Genomic DNA, 12,070 nt, shown 5'->3' with positions numbered 1-12,070 from the left:
TGTGCACCAGTACGAGTCACAGGCCCCCAAGTCAGAGCTCCACGCCCCCAGCTAGGGAGAAAGGGTACACCCCATGAGTTGACCTGTGGTTCTTCCTGCAAGACCATGAAGAAGACATTGAAAATGGGATGGAAACCCCACTTCTGTCCAGGAAGCACGGGTGCATCAGCTCAGGGAGGGAAATGATAACTGAGGGAACCGCACTAAAATGAAGGTAGCCTCAACCACCCACAGCCATGGTGCAGGGTATTACAGCGAGGAGAATGTTCTGTCAGATCCCCAGGAAGGAACCTCCACTATGCATGCCCAGGAAAGAAATAATAACCAGGGCTAGAGGGGCCCTGCCTCTAACCAGGGAGAGGCATGGGATGACAGGATCAATTGGATAGTGTGGGTGCGATGGCCTGGCACATCAAAGCCACAGAAACATAAAGTGTTAGTTGATACTGGTTCACAATGCACCCTGATACCATCAGAACATGTGGGGAAGGTACCTCTTTCCATTGTTGGGGTGACAGGGGGATCACAGGAATTCACTTTGCTGGAAGCTGAGATTAGCCTGACAGGGAAGGGGTGGCAGAAACATCCAATTGTAACTGGCCCAGGGGCACCGTGCATTCTAGGCATAGACTTCCTCAGGAACAGTTACTACAAAGACCCAAAGGGGTTCAGGTGGGCTTTTGGAATAGCTGCTGTAGTGACAGAGAGCATTAAGCAGTTGAACACCTTGCCTGGACTGTCAGAAAACCCCTCTGCAGTAGGATTCCTGAAAGTGACAGATTAGCAGTTACCAATTGCTACCATGACACTGCAGTGTCGGCAGTACCGGACAGATCAAGATGCTGTGATCCCCATCCACAAGATGATCCGTGATCTCGAGAGTCAAGGGGTGGTCAGCAAGAGCCACTCACCCTTCAACAGTCCTATCTGGCCTGTGCACAAATCTGGTGGGGAATGGAGACTGACTGTGGGCTATCATACCTTGAATGAAGTGACTCCACTGCTGAGCACTGCCGTGCCGGACATGCTGAAACTCCAGTACGAGCTGGAGTCCAAGGCAGCAAGGTGGTATGCCACCATTGACATTGCAAATGCATTCTTCTCCATTCCTTTGGCAGCAGAATGCAGGCCTCAATTTGCTTTCATCTGGAGGGGCGTGCAGTACACCTGGAACCGACTGCCCCAGGGGTGGAAGCACAGCCCCACCATCTGCCACGGACTGATCCAGGCTGCACTGGAAAAGGATGTGGCTCCAGAACATTTGCAGTACATTGATGACATCATTGTGTAGGGGACCACAGCAATGGAGGTATTTAAGAAAGGAGAGAAGATCATCCAGATTTTGCTGGGAGCCGGTTTCGCCATTAAAAAGAGCAAAGTCAAAGGACCTGCCCGAGAGATCCAGTTCCTGGGAGTGAAGTGGCAGGATGAACAGCACCAGATCCCCACTGAGGTCACCAATAAGATCACTGCAATGTCTCCACCAACAAGCAAGAAGGAGACACAAGCTTTTCTAGGTGCTATCGGCTTTTGGAGAATGCACGTCCCTGAGTACAGCCAGATTGTGAGCCCTCTCTACCTGGTCACCCTCAAGAAGAACTATTTCCACTGGGGCCCTGAACAGCAGCAATCCTTCGCCCAGGTCAAACAGAATATCGCTCATGCAGTGGCCCTTGGCCCAGTCAGGACGGGACCAGAGGTAAAGAATGTGCTCTACTCTGCAGCTGGGAACCATGGTCTGTCCTGGAGCCTTTGGCAGAAGGTGCCTGGTGAGACCCGAGGCCGACCCCTGGGATTCTGGAGCAGAAGCTACAAAGGATCTGAAGCCAACTACACTCCCAAAGAGAAGGAAATCTTGGCTGCCTATGAGGGAGTTCAAGCTGCCTCAGAGGTGATTGGCACAGAAGCACAACTTCTCCTGGCACCCCGACTGCCATTGCTGGGGTGGATGTTCAAAGGAAAGGTTCCCTCTACTCACCACGCCACCGACGCCACATAGAGCAAGTGGATTGCCCTCATCACGCAGCGCGCCCATATTGGCAACCCGAATCGCCCTAGGATTTTGGAGATAATTACGAACTGGCCAGAAGGTGAAGATTTTGGTCTCTCTGATGAAGAGGAGCAGACGCAAGTGACCCGGGCTGAAGAAGCTCCACCGTACAACCAGCTGCCAGCAGATGAAACACGCTACGCCCTTTTCACCGACAGTTCCTGCCGCATTGTGGGGATGAACCGGAAGTGGAAAGCTGCCGTATGGAGCCCCACACGACAGGTTGCACAAGCTACCGAAGGAGAAGGTGGATCGAGTCAACTTGCTGAACTCAAAGCTGTTCAGCTGGCCTTGGACATTGTTGAGAGAGAGAAATGGCCAAAGCTCTACCTTTACACTGATTCATGGATGGTAGCCAATGCTCTGTGGGGTTGGCTGGAAAGGTGGAAAAAGGCTGACTGGCAACGTAGAGGAAAACCAATCTGGGCTGCTGATGAGTGGAAAGACATTGCCACTCAGGTAGAGAAGCTCCCCGTGAAAGTCCGTCATGTGGATGCCCATGTTCCCAAGAGTCGGGCTAATGAAGAACACAGGCACAACAAGCAGGTAAATCAGGCTGCACAGATAGAGGTCTCAAAGATAGACTTAGATTGGGAACACAAGGGAGAACTGTTCCTGGCTCGATGGGCCCACGATGCCTCAGGCCATCAGGGCAGAGACGCCACCTATAAGTGGGCACGAGACCGAGGGGTGGATTTAACCATGGACAGCATCTCTCAGGTTATTCATGACTGTGACACGTGCACTGCCATCAAACAGGCCAAGCGGGTGAAGCCCCTGTGGTATGGGGGGCGATTGTCCAAATATAAGTATGGAGAGGCCTGGCAGATTGACTATATCACACTGCCTCAAACCCACCAGGGCAAGCGCTACGTGCTGACCATGGTGGAAGCCACCACCGGATGGTTGGAGACCTACGCTGTGCCCCACGCCACTGCTCGGAACACCATCCTGGGACTGGAAAAACAAGTCCTCTGGAGACGTGGTACCCCTGAAAGAATTGAGTCAGGCAATGGGACTCATTTCAAAAATAGCCTGGGCTAAAGAACATGGCATCGAGTGGGTGTACCATATTCCCTACCATGCACCAGTGGCTGGGAAAGTCGAACGGTGCAATGGTCTGCTTAAGACCACCTTAAAGGCACTTGGTGGGGGGACTTTCAAGAACTGGGAGATCAATCTACCAAAGGCCACATGGTTAGTGAATACCCGAGGTTCCACTAACCGAGCAGGCCCTGCCCAGTCAGAGCCCTTGGAAGCAGCAGATGGAGATAAGTTTCCAGTGGTACACCTGAGGGGCATGTTAGGGAAAACGGTCTGGGTGAACTCTGTTTCCAGCAAAGACAATCCTGTTCATGGGGTGGTTTTCGCTCAAGGACCAGGTTGCACTTGGTGGATGATGCAAAAGGATGGAGAGACCCGATGCATACCCCAAGGGGACCTTGTTCTAGGGTGAACTATATATGATACTGTGCCTGTAACTACATGTATGTATATAATTTAAAGGTTTCAATATGATGTAGCATGATGGCATGGAAAAATTCGGGGTGGATAATGTTGGGGGTTGAGTGTTTTTCTATTACTGTGTCAATTGAAAGAATTTTTCCCATTATCATGCCAATGGAGCTGGCCGGGCTACACCCAGGGTCCCTGATGGGTCCAGACAAAGGGGTGGGTGGGGATGGCCCCGGAGGGGCCTCTGAGGCTTCCGGGAGGGCACTCGCGTTTCCGGCGAGCTGGGAGGAGGACGCGCGGGATCGTTCAGCCACGCGGCCGAACACAGGAGAGCCAGACCCTCTGCGATCACCTGCCCTGCATCTGCCCCGTTCCAGCCTCCTGCCTCTGCGGACACAGCTGATCCCCCGGACACACACGGTGAGCGAGGAGCCGCCGCTCCCACCCATTCCCACCGAGACCGGCGTGGCCGCTGCTGCCCCTCCCCCCTCCTTCCTGCCTCCGTTTCCCGCTTGCTTTTTGGCAGATCCGGACTGGGACTAAGCACAGAGACAGCGTGCTTGCATCTAAAGGGACTGACACCGAGTTATCTATTCTGTTCTGTTAGCAATATTAACTGTTATTGTTTTCTGTTTGTATAGTTAGATATATTAGTAAAAGAGCTGTTATTCCCACCCCCTTATCTCTGCCTCAGAATCCTTGATTCAAACAATTATAATACTTGGGGGAGGGGAGTGGAACCAAAGTCTCTATTCCAAAGGGAAACTTCTGCCCTTACTGGCAGACACCTTTCCTTTCAAACCAGGACAGTGCTGTGTTCAGTTTTGGACCCCCAAATGAGAAAAGACATGGAGGGGCTGGACTGTTTCCAGAGAAGGGTAAAAAGGCTGGTGAGGGGTCTGGAACACAAGTCCTATAAGGAGCAGCTGAGGGAACTGAGGATGTTTATCCTGGAGAAAAGGAGGCTCAGGGAGACAAAGGGGTGTCAGGGCACAGGTTGGACTTGATGATTTCCAAGGTCTTTTACAGCCTGGCTGATTCTGTTATTCTCTGAAATCATCCACAGAGCAGTTGCAGGATGAGCCCTGGGCCTTTTCTTCAGAAGGTCCAGGAGCACAGGTCCCTCAGCTTCTGCACACAGTCCCAAAGCCCATCCTGTCAGTCCTGCAGAGCCTCTCCAGCCCCCCTCACTGCCGAGAACAAGGAGCCCACAACCAGACACATTAGTCCAGACGTGCCCCCCTGGCCTATGGTGCCTGTGGCAAGGGAGCAGCAGGAGGCTCTGCAGGACCCTGCAGACAATTCCTGAAGCACTTGTAGGATGACCCTGCACCCCCAAGGGATGTTCCATGGTGCCAACTCAGGAAGTGAAATGGAGAGTGTGGCAAGAGAGGAAAAGGTAAAATAGGGATGGGCTCTTTGTATGGAAAGGTACAGGGATTGGCAGTAGGAAAAAATCTGGAGCAGAGAAGAGGATAGAAAGCAAAAGTGAAGCAAAGGAAATGCTCAGGGCAATTTGGGGGTGGCTGCCAGGCATCACTGGCTCTGAGCAAGAGTGTCTGCTTGGGACAGGAAACACAGCTCATGGGAACAAATTTTCTGGCTGACTTCAGAGGTCACTACAAACCTGAGTGGTTTCCCTGGTGTCCCCCAGCCCTTGCTGGCCCTCAGGGGCTGATGGCATTTGTGCTCACTCAGCTCCATCTCCCCACAGCAGCACCATGGGGGTGCTGACACCTGCTCTGTGCAGTGCAAACAGGGGCTCCTGAGCTAGGGCTGCTGTGTCTGTGCCTGCAAGGATGCGGCACCTGTGTGAGCTGGGGGAGAGGCCAGGGCTGCAGAGGGGGGATGTTGTTGACAGGTGCATGAGGACGCTCTGGGACACTGCCCTGGGCTGTCCAGCACAGTGGGGATGGATCAGCCCCTGCTCTGCTGCTCCTTGCCAGGGTCTCCCCCTTGCAGGGACCTTGCAGAGCATCAGCCATGCTGTTTGCCCCCAGCCTGCCCACGGCCAACCTGGGACTGCTCACGTGGGCTTTCTCTGCTCAGCATTGGCCTGGCCAAGTGCTCTGGAGAGAGCCTGGCCAAGGAGCCTGGAACCCACAGGCCCTGACCTGAGGCGTCAGCACTGCCCCAGCAGTGCCCATGGCCTGTCCCTGCTGCAGCCCCGGCACTGCCACCCCCAGGGCTGTGCCAGCCCCGAGAGCACTCAGGCCCTGCAGCAACACGAGGGGCAGGAGGGCAGGAGGGCAGTGGCATGGGAGCAGCACTGGAAACACCAAGTGCTGCTGCTGCTGGGCACAGCTGCTGTGCCAGCACTGATCTGCCCCAGCTCTGCACACAGACATTGCTGCTGCAGCTCCAGAGAAGGGAAGAAACAGGGAATCTCCAGTGAAAACTTTTCTAGGAGATCATTTTGTTCATTTAAGGCCCCTGAGAAAGCAAGCATTCATTTACACAGTCTGTGGTCACAGGGAACGTAGAGTGAAACCAAATGCAAAATGGCACAAAAAATGACATTTCTTTGTGGACAGTATTAACAGAAGGTAAAACAAGGTAGAAGAACCTCCAATACGAAACCAACAAGAACTATCAGAAATTATGTTTATTCCAAGTGATTTGCAGGAATTGGCCAGAAATTTAATGTTCCTGAAATTGTCTAGTCACCAGTCTCCACGCAGCAACTTTGAGCTCCTGGTTCCTCAGGCTGTAGATGAGGGGGTTTAGGGCTGGAGGCACCACTGAGTACAGAACTGACACTGACAGATCCAGTGATGGGGAGGAGATGGAGGGGGGCTTCAGGTTGGCAAATGTCCCAGTGCTGAGGAAAAGGAAGAGCACAGCCAGGTGAGGGAGGCAGGTGGAAAAGGCTTTGTGCCGTCCCTGCTCAGAGGGGATCCTCAGCACAACCCTGAAGATCTGCACATAGGAGAAAACCATGAACACAAAACATATGACTCCTAAACACACACTAACTGCCATGATCCCAAGTTCTCTAAGGTAGGATTTTGAGCAGGAGAGCTTGAGGATCGGGGGAATTTCACAGAAGAACTGGCCCAGGGCATTGCCATGGCACAGGGGAAGGGAAAATGTATTGACCGTGTGCATGAGAGCATGGAGAACGGCACTGACCCAGGCAGCTGATGCCATGTGGGCACAAGCTCTGCTGCCCAGGAGGGTCCCATAGTGCAGGGGTTTGCAGATGGACACGTAGCGGTCGTAGCACATGATGGTCAGGAGGAAATACTCTGCTGAAATGAAGACTATAAAGAAAAAGAGCTGCGCAGCACATCCTGAGTAGGAGATGTTCCTGGTGTCCCAGAGGGAATTGTGCATGGCTTTGGGCACAGTGGTGCAGATGCAGCCCAGGTCAGTGAGGGCCAGGTTGAGCAGGAAGAAGAACATGGGGGTGTGCAGGTGGTGGCCGCAGGCTACGGTGCTGATGATGAGGCCGTTGCCCAGGAGAGCAGTCAGGGAGATGCCCAGGAAGAGGCAGAAGTGCAGGAGCTGCAGCTGCCGCGTGTCTGCCAATGGCAGCAGGAGGAAGTGGCTGATGGAGCTGCTGTTGGACATTTCTTCCCTCTGGACATAGCTGTTCAAAGTAAGCATTGACAAGTTGGGACGAACTTCTTTGATTCAATTCTACGCTATTTTCTTAGGAATTCCCTCAAAATATTGTTCTTCCTGTGAGGGAATTTTGCTGAAGTTGTTTGAGTTTGGCTATCTGTTGCTGCTGAGTCTTCAACATTGCTCTTAGCCTGAATACTGGGGAGACCAAAGGGAAAACAGGGCTCCCTCTACCCCAGTGTAGTCACACATACTGGTCCCCCAAACGTGCCATTTGTTCATTACACCTCCCACTAATTCAGGGTGGTTGCACATAAAACATACCTGGAAAAAAAAGGTAGCCTTTTTGAATGCCCTAATTTTGAATTAATTTCCCTTAATTATTTTTATTTTCTCTGTGCAGATGGACAGAGAGGAGGATATGAGGTTTGGTCTGGCTCTCTGATTCCTGGAGTTGTACCTACTAGGAGCTGCTTCTCTCTATCCAAATCTTGTCCTTGCCAGTGATTCAAGAGCCCAGAGCAGCCTTGGGGGCTCAGCTCTGCCTTGCAGACCCCTCCCAGCACAGGGCACTGCCCAGGAGCATCACCCTTCCAGCAGGGCCTTAACGGCAGCTCAGAGAGAGATGTTTTAAGTCAAGGCGCTGCTGCTGCTGTCTGTAGGCAGAGGAGGGTGAGGAGGCACTTTGTGAGGGAGATGTGAAGTAGATCTGCTGATCCCCAGTGGGACAGTGCAGGAGTCTCAGTGACACAGACACACCTGACAGCCCCTTTCCCTTCCCTTGAGGAGAAAGCTGAGAGGAGCCCTGGCCATGCAGCACCATCTCCACAGCAGAAGGAATCTGCCCTGATAGGGGTGGCTCCTTCCACCTCTAACTTCTCCCCACAGTCCATGGGGAGCTCCCAGGCAGGCTGAGAGCTGTCCCTGGCAGGTGGTCCATCCCCTGGGCTGGCCAAGAGCCCTGAGGACTGCAGGAGCTGCTCTGCAGGACAGCCCTGAGCAGCCCTGGCTGCAGCCCCAGCTTCAGCCCCTGCAGCCGTCCCTGGCAGCAGGAGCCATCCTGCCCTGTCCCTCTGACAGTGCCCAGGGCAGCCCTGCTCTGCAGCACATCCTCATCATCCTCCTGTGCCTCAGAGAAACTGGGAGAGTCCTCCTGACACATCCCCCAGGCTGTGGGCTGTGCTGGCTCCAGGACATCCCTCCAGGAGCACAGGGGACATTGCCCTGCACCCACAGACTCACCATATCCAGGGGTGTGAAGATGTTTCCCCAAGTGAAGTCTCAGCTCAATGTCTTCCCAGTCCTGATTGCCTTTAGCCTGTCTGTGCCTGGCTCCTGTCCCCTCAGTGCCTGCAGGCAGTGCCCTCAGCCCAGCTGGGCTGGGAGAGGAGCAGCTCCTCAGCAGAACTGTCTTTTTGAAGCTTTTCTTGGTTTACCTTGGGAGCTGCCTTTGTGCCAGGAGCCTGGCCCAGCTCAGCAGCACTGGCAGAGCACAAGGACTTTAATGATCTCTCAGGGATTTGGTGCTGTTTACATCAGACTCAGTCCCTGAGAGAGTATGCTCAAAAAACTTCTCAAGAACTCAAAATTTAATTGAAAGTCCAAAGTTCCTCTAAGTTTTAATGGATTCCACTGAGGGATATGACTGAAAATTTCCCCAGCTTCCAGTTAGAGCATCAGGTGGCACTGATGACAGGGAGGGACAAACAAGTGAAAAGTGTCTCTGATGCTGAGCAAACCTGGGTGTGTTTCAGGAATGCAAAGGGCCAAGACCTGAGCCCCAGCCCCTGGCGAGGCAGATCCTGTCCCTCCCTCATTGCTCAGGGCTCTTACCGGGCCACTGGGCTCTGGGATGTGCAATGCCAAGGGCAGGACCATGGGGCGGCCCCTGCCAGGCTGCTGAGCAGGGACAAGGAGGCAATGAGGCCCCAGCACAGCAAGGCTCACTTGTCCCCTGCTGGCCTCAGGCCCAGGGCCAGCAGCCATGGCCCAAGTGCTGCAGCAGTTGGCTCTGGCAGGGCCTTTCAGCTGCTGCCCATCCCTGTGCCCTCTGCAGCCCAGGCTGTCCTATGGTGTCCATGCCCTGCGCCTCTGTCCCTGCAGGCTGTCATCCCCTGGCTGCCCCACCTCACTGGCCCTTCCTTTGCTGACAACTCTGCGTCTTGCCTGCCTCTTCCTGGGCACACAAAGTCTTGGGCTACTCCAGACTCTTTCTAAGGGATGTGTTGCACACAGACCTGTCCTGGAAGAGAAATTCCTTTCTCCTTTTTTCCAGTGCAGACCTTCCCAGCTGCCACTGGCGTTAATTCTTTCTTACTCCAGCTGCTCTCTACTGTGCTAAAAAGATCCACCATCTCTGAAACTGCCCTCCACGCACTCCCACAGCACTCCTCTGCTGTCCTCAGTCTCCACTCCAGTAAGCATAGAGCTTTTTTGTCCCTATATACAGTGGCCATGTGCTTGCAGACTGCAAACCTCATCTTTGGACATCTCTGGGCCCTCTCTAATGTGTTGGCAAAAACATTTTGTTCATAGTCTACGGAAATCAGCAGAAGAACTAAAGCAGTCAGACCTCTCTGTTCTGGCTTCTTTTGCTTGAGAGGAATCCTTGCCTAGATAGAATTTGGGAGGTCAAATCACAGTTTTGGCCATGGCCCCTGAACCAGAAGGCTGGTTCCTTTTAACAGGTAGGAGGGAACATATCTGAGTGTCTCAGGGGCCAATGAGTTGTGACCACCAGAGGCTGTTCTGGCAGCTTGTGTCTGGGAGAAACCCTTGAATATAAGAAATATTTTAGGGTCAGTACCAATTTCAGCCAAGGGTTCCTGGAAAGAGGGAAGGTTCTTTTCCATTGGAAGGAAAGCATAGAGCCCCAGTTCTACGGGGGTAAATGAGAGGCAACCTTCCACATGCCAAAGTCAGCTGGGTTTGTCAGGTAGTCCCTGGGAGGCCAAACCCACCAGATTAGTTCCATGCCTCCCTGGTTCCATGAGGCCCTGCAGGGTCACAATGGCCCTTTGGTTCGTGGGACCCCACAGTGTCACAGTGGTCTCCATGATTCCATGGGGCCTTGAAATGCCACAATGGTCTCCATGGATCCATGGTGCCCTGTAGGATCACAACGGCCCTTTGGCTGCACGAGGCCCTGTAATGCAGCAATGGCCTCTTGGTTCCACACAGCCTTGCTGCTGCACACCAGCCCCTTGGGACCCTGCTGCCCAGCAGGGCCACAGTGATATCTTTGGTGCCACGGGGTCCCCAGTGTTTCAGGGGCACATGAGATGAGACCATTGATATGCTAAGGGCAGTTGGATCAGTCAGACAAGCCATCCAGACCTGTTACCTGTTCCTTTGTTTCCATGTGTCCCTGTAGTATCACAATGGCAGTGTCATACTGGATCCTTGAGGCCCAGATGTGTCACATTGGCCTCTTGTTTCCATGGGGCTCCATAGTGTCACACTGTCCCCTTGCTCCCATGGGGCCTTGCAGTGTCACAATGGCCCCTTGGATCAATGAGGCTTGTAGTGTCACAATAGTCTCCATGATTCCATAAGGAATCCTTGCAGTGTTGCAACAGATCATTGGATCCATTGAGTCCCACAGTGTCACAACAGCCCTTTGATTTCACTGAGCCTCTCGGTGACACTGTGGTCCCCTTGGCTCCACAAGGCTCTGAAGTCCAGGCTCTGAAGTCCACGATGGCCCTTTGATTTCACAAGGCCTCAAAGTATAAAAATGACCTCCATGATTTCATGTAAGAATGCACCTTTGATTCCATGGGGCCCCTTAGTGGCACAATGGTATCCTTGGTTCCATGGTGTCAGAATGGACCCTTCATCCCATGGAGCTCCACAGTGTTCACTGTAGTGCTCTTGATTCCATGAGGCCCTGCCATGATATAATGCTCCTTGTTCCAGTGGGTCCCAAAGTGTCAGTATAGTCTCCATGGTTTCATGAGGCCCTGCAATGTCACTGTTGTCCCCTTGGTTCCACAGGGCCTCACTGTGTAACAATGGACTCTTGCCTCTATGGGGCTCCTCAATTACAATGGTCTCCTTGAATTGGCAGTGTCACAATGCCCCCTTGGCCCCTTGTGGCCACAGTGTAACAATGGCTCAGGGCTCCATGAGGCCACACGGTTAAACAATGGACCCTTGGTTCCACAAGGCCTTGCTTGGTCACAATGGACCCTTGGTTCCATGAGTTTCCCTAGTGTCACCATGGTCTCTCAGGATCCACCTTTTCACAATGGACAATTGGTTCCATGAGACCCTGCTGTGCCACAATAAACCCTTAGTGCCATGAGGTTCTCGCACGTCACAATGGTCTCCCTGCTTCAGCGAGGCTTTGGAGTGTCACAATGGCCCCTTGGTTCCACAAGGCCCTGCAGTGTCACAGTGGCCTCTGTGGTCCATGAGGACCCAGAGTGTCACAATGGACTCCTTGCTTCCATGTAGCCCCACAGTGTCACAGTGGCCCCTTGGCTCTGTGGTGCCATGTTGTACACGGTGTCACTCTGGTCCTCTCAGTTCCACGAGGCCCTGCAGTGTCACAATGGCCCCTTGCTATCCGAGGGCCCTGCAGTGTCACAATCATCACAGAATCACCCAGATGGAAAAGACCTTTGAGACCATCAAGTCAAACCTGTGACCCAATACCCCCTTGTTACCCAGACTATGGCACACAGTGCCACATCCAGTCTTTCCTGAAACACTTCCAGCGATGATGACTCACCCACCTCCCTGGCAGCCCATTCCAATGCCCAATCACTGTCTTTGTGAAGAATATTTCTTAATGTCCAGCCTAATCCTCCTCTGGTACAGCCTAAGGCTGTGTCCTCCTGTCCTGTCACTGCTCCCTGGGAGAAGAGCCCAATACCCACCTGGCTGCATCCTCTGGTCAGGGAGTTGTAGAGAGTGATGAGGTCTCCCCTGAGCGTCTTCTCCAGGATAAACATTCCCAGCTCCCTCCACCCCTCCTCACTGGACTTGTGCTCC

The 12,070-nt window shown here is 53.3% G+C and overlaps 1 protein-coding gene and 1 pseudogene across 2 annotated transcripts in view; both read right to left on the bottom strand.

Annotated features, from left to right (window-relative positions):
* LOC306815331 (olfactory receptor 14A16-like) overlaps positions 1–12,070 on the bottom strand; it is a gene marked incomplete at its 3' end in the record, with an annotated part of 115,577 nt that overhangs the window by 46,008 nt on the left and 57,499 nt on the right. The window lies entirely within an intron of this gene.
* On the bottom strand, positions 6,165–8,548 carry LOC306815335 (putative olfactory receptor 1F12P pseudogene; annotated as a pseudogene). Its single transcript, XR_013777909.1, has 3 exons — positions 8,311–8,548; positions 6,638–7,097; positions 6,165–6,326 (listed from the first exon to the last, which is right to left on the bottom strand). The product of XR_013777909.1 is annotated as a putative olfactory receptor 1F12P pseudogene (transcript).

This window comes from Erithacus rubecula (assembly GCF_903797595.1).
Source record: "Erithacus rubecula genome assembly, contig: scaffold_115_arrow_ctg1, whole genome shotgun sequence".
NCBI classification, from domain to species: domain Eukaryota; kingdom Metazoa; phylum Chordata; class Aves; order Passeriformes; family Muscicapidae; genus Erithacus; species Erithacus rubecula.
This window is presented reverse-complemented; position numbering and strand designations above follow the sequence as displayed.